This window comes from Arachis ipaensis, chromosome B2, assembly GCF_059453495.1.
Source record: "Arachis ipaensis isolate K30076 ecotype BB chromosome B2, ASM5945349v1, whole genome shotgun sequence".
Lineage (NCBI taxonomy): Eukaryota > Viridiplantae > Streptophyta > Magnoliopsida > Fabales > Fabaceae > Arachis > Arachis ipaensis.
In genome coordinates, this window is record NC_142437.1 from 81,982,993 (window position 1) to 81,987,797 (window position 4,805).

A 4,805-nucleotide genomic window follows, 5' to 3' on the forward strand; every position below is an offset into this window, starting at 1 on the left:
CCTCTCCATGGTTATAGATGGATGATAAACCCATATTTTATTATGTATTTTGTGCTCAATTTAAGTGATTTATTCAATCCTTCACCCACTTATTCATGTGAAATTGCATGGTTTTACTTTCCCTTCCTTATTATGTGATATATGTGAAAAACAGGTTTCCTATGCTTTAAAAATAGTTATTTTAAATTACTTTTTATTACCATTCGACGCCGTGATTTGTGTGTTAAGTATTTTCAGATCTCCTAAGGCAGGGATGATTTAAAAGATGGAAAGGAAACATACAAAAATGGAAGGAAAGCACAAAATGGAGTTTTTGAAGAAACTGGCAGCGACGCGAACGCATGGACGACGCGGCCGCATGCCTAGCGCGAAAAGGCAGCGACGCGAATGCGTGACTGACGCAGACGCGTGCCTTGAGCAGAATGCAAATAACGCGTACGCGTGACCAAAGCGAACGCCTGACAAGGAAAACTCCCAGATGACGCGACGGCGTGACCCACGCGGACGCGTGACAGACGCCACATGCAGCAACTGCAGAAAACGCTCCCAGCGATTTCTGAAACCCTTTTTGGCCCAGATCCAAGTCTAGAAAGCACAGATTAGAGGTTATAAAGTGGGGGAATGCATCCATTCATGGGGATGTATTCAATTATTCACTTTTCATAATTTAGATGTAGTTTTTAGAGGGAGAGGTTCTCTCCTCTCTCTCTTAGGTTTTAGGATTAGGATTTCTTATTATTTCAACTTCCTCTCAGGTTCAATATTCCTTTTACTTTATATTTCTCTTTTACTTTCAGATACTTCAATGCTTTTATTTAATTACTTATGTTGCCAAATTGGCTTATGAACCATTCATGTTAGGATTTTCTTTATTTAATATAAATTGAGGTATTTCAGATTTATGATTCTTATTTAGATTTTTGTATTCTTGGCTTTAATTGATTAACTGGAGGCTCTTGAGTTATCAAACTTATCATGATTGTTGATTAATTTCTCTAATTAACTGGAATTCCACTAACTCTAGTCTTTCCTTAGGAGTTGGCTAGGACTTGGGAATCTAATTAATTAGTCCACTTGACTTTCCCTTGCTTTCGTAAAGGTTAACTAAGTGGGATTAAACTTAATTCTCATAAGTATAACTAAGATAGGACTTCTGAATTTTCATACCTTGCCAATAGTTTTATTAGATATCAATTTATTAATTCCTGCAATTTATTTTCCTTATTCAACCCTTTCCAAACCCAAAAATACTGTTTTCTATAACTAATAATAAGAACACCTCCCTGCAATTCCTTGAGAAGACGAGCCGATGTTTGAATACTTCGGTTTATAAATTTTATTGGGTGTGTTACTTGTGACAACCAAAACGTTTGTAAGAAAGGATGATTACTCGGTTTAGAAACTATACTTGCAACGAAAATTTATTCTGAATTCTAAACCGTCAAGCATCCGTTCTTCAATGAAGATCCTTGAGCCTTAAACACAAGGTAGTCCTCATTCAATTGAAGGACTAACTCTCCATTGTCCACATCAATCACAGCTTTTACTGTGGCTAGGAAGGGTCTTCCAAGGATGATGGATTCATCTTCATCCTTCCCAATGTCTAGGATTATGAAATCAGCAAGGATGTACAGGCCTTCAACCTTCACTAAGACATCCTCTACAAGTCCATAAGCCTGTTTCCTTGATTTGTCTGCCATCTCTAGTGAGATTCTTGCAGCTTGTACCTCAAAGATCCCTAGTTTCTCCATTACAGAGAGTGGCATGATGTTTATTCCTGACCCCAAGTCACACAGAGCCTTCTCAAAAGTCATGGTGCCTATGGTACAGGGTACTAAGAAATTTCCAGGATCCTGTTTCTTCTAAGGTAATTTCAATTGAACCAGATCATTCAGTTCATTGATGAGCAATGGAGGTTCATCCTCCCAAGTCTCATTACCAAATAACTTGGCATTCAGCTTCATGATTACTCTTAGATACTGAGCAACTTGCTCTTCAACAATGTCTTCATCCTCTTCAGAGGAAGAATACTCATCAGAGCTCATGAATGGCAACAGTAAGTTTAGTGGACTCTCTATGGTCTCTGTATGAGCCTTAGATTCCTTTGGTTCCTCATTAGGGAACTCCTTGGTGGCCAGTGGATATCCATTGAGGTTTTCCTCATTGGAAATCAATGCCTTTTGACTCTCTCCAGGTTCAGCCATGTGGGGTATATTGATGGCCTTGCACTCTCTTTTTGGATTCTCTTTTGTATTGCTTGGGAGAGTACTTGGAAGGAGTTTAGTAACTCTTTACTCAGCTGACACTGGTGCCTCCAAATTTCTAATGGAGGACCTTATTTCAGTCATGAAACTTTGAGTGGTCTTAGATAGATTAGAGATTATGGTTGCCAAGTCAGAGAGGCTCTGTTTAGAATTCTCTGTCTGTTGCTGAGAAGATGATGGAAAAGGCTTGCTATTGCCAAACCTATTTTTCCCACCATTATTATTATTAAAGCCTTGATTAGGCATCTGCTGATCCTTCCATGAGAGATTTAGATGATTCCTCTACGAAGGATTGTAAGTGTTTCCATAGGATTCTCCCATGTAATTCACTTCTTCCATTCCAGGATTCTCAGGATCATAAGCTTCTTCTTCAGAGGAAGCTTCTTTAGTACTGCCGGATGCAGCTTGCATTCCAGTCAGACTCTGAGAAATCATATTGACTTGCTGAGTCAATATTTTATTCTGAGCCAATATGGCATTCAGAGTATCAATCTCAAGAACTCCTTTCTTCTGAGTTATCTCATTATTCACAGGATTTCTTTCAGAAGTGTACATGAACTAGTTATTTGCAACCATTTTAATGAGTTCCTGGGCTTCTTCAGGCGTCTTTTTCAGATGAAGAGATCCACCAACAGAGTGGTCCAATGACATCTTGGACAATTTAGACAGACCATCATAGAATATACATAAGATACTCCATTCTGAAAGCATGTCAGAAGGACACCTTCTGATCAATTGCTTGTATCTTTCCCAAGCTTCATAGAGGGATTCACCTTCCTTTTGTATGAAGGTTTGGACTTCCACTCTAAGCTTGCTCAACTTTTGAGGTAGAAAGAATTTGGCCAAGAAAGCATTGACCAACTTTTTCCAAGAGTTCAAGCTTTCTTTAGGTTGTGAGTCCAACCATATTCTAGCTCTGTCTCTTACAGCAAAGGGGAAAAGTATAAGTCTATAGACCTCAGGATTAACCTCATTGGTCTTGATAGTATCACAGATTTGCAAGAATTCAACTAAGAACTGATGAGGATCTTCCAATGGAAGTCCATGAAACTTGCAATTCTGCTGCATTAGAGAAACTAATTGAGGCTTAAGCTCAAAGTTGTTTGCTACAATTGAAGGAATTGAGATACTTCTTCCATAGAAATCAGAAGATGGTGCAGTAAAGTCACCAAGCATCTTCCTTGCACCTCCACCATTGTTATTGGGTTCGGCTGCCATGTCTTCTTCTTTTTTGAAAATTTCTGTAAGGTCCTCTCCAGAGTGTTGTGCTTTAGCTTCTCTTAGCTTCCTCTTTAGAGTCCTTTCAAGTTCAGGATCAGCTTCAACAAGAATGTCCTTATCCTTGTTTCTGCTCATATGAAAAAGAAGAGAACAGAAAAGAAGAGGAATCCTCTATGTCACAGTATAGAGATTCCATTATGTGAGTAGAAGAATAGAAGAATGAAGTAGAGAGAGAATAAGAAGAATTCGAACACAGAGAGAGGGAGAGGGTTCGAATTTTAAGAAGAAGAGAAGTGTTAGTAATTAAATAAAATAAATAGAAAGAGATGAGAGAGAGAAGAAATTTGAATTTTAAAAAGAGGGAGAAGAAAAATATTTTTATTTTTAATTAATTAATTAAGTTAGAATTCGAAAATTAAGAAAAAAAATGAAAGTCATATGAAAACTAAATAAATTAATTAATTAAAAATATTTTTGAAAAAAGTTGTTAGTTGGTTTTCGAAAATTAGAGAGAGAAAAAAATAGTTAGGTGGTTTTGAAAAAGATAAGAAATAGTAAACTTTTAAAATCAAACAAAAAAATCAAGTGGTTAATTGAAAAAGATTTGAAAATCAATTTTGAAAAGATAAGAAGTTAGAAAAGATTTTGAAATTGAATTTTGAAAAAGATATGATTTGAAATTTATTTTGAAAAATATTGAAAAGGAAATTAAAAAGATTTGATTTTTGAAATTAAAGTTGATGACTTGACTAACAAGAAACTAAAAGATATGATTCTAGAATTTAAAGATTGAACCTTTCTTAATAGGCAAGCAACAACTTAAAATTTTTGACTCAAAACATTAAATATTAGCATTAATTTCAAAAATATGAAACAAAAATAAGAAAAAGATTTTGAAAAATTTTAAGAAAGAATTTTCGAAAAACATGAAAGAAAAATGAAAAAGATTTGAAAAGATAAAATTTTTAAATTGAAATTTTGACTTGACTAATAAGAAACAACTAAATTTTAAAACTTTTTGGCTAAATCAACCCAAAATTTCGAACTTTTTGAGTGAGATAAGGGAAAGATATTATTTGGGTTAAGTTCGATTTTGGTCCCTAACGTAGGGGTCGAAAATTTGTTTCGTCCCCAACTTTTTTTTTTGCTATAAAATGGTCCCCAAAGTTTCAGTTTATTTTAAAATTGTCTTTTGGACGAAAATACCCCTCTCTCCCCTCTTCTTCCTTAACACCCATCTTCTTCCTCAATGTTAACCAGAAACAGATGCACAAATGCAGAAGAACAACAATGGATCTAAGCAGCATCAAAATTCCAAAT

General features: G+C 35.6%; 1 non-coding gene across 1 annotated transcript; it reads left to right on the forward strand.

The window, feature by feature from the left end:
* The first annotated feature begins 2,969 nt into the window (after positions 1–2,969).
* Positions 2,970–3,077, forward strand: LOC148574601 (small nucleolar RNA R71). The gene has a single exon (XR_015906027.1). It is a non-coding gene; the product is annotated as a small nucleolar RNA R71 (small nucleolar RNA).
* Positions 3,078–4,805: the final 1,728 nt, after the last annotated feature.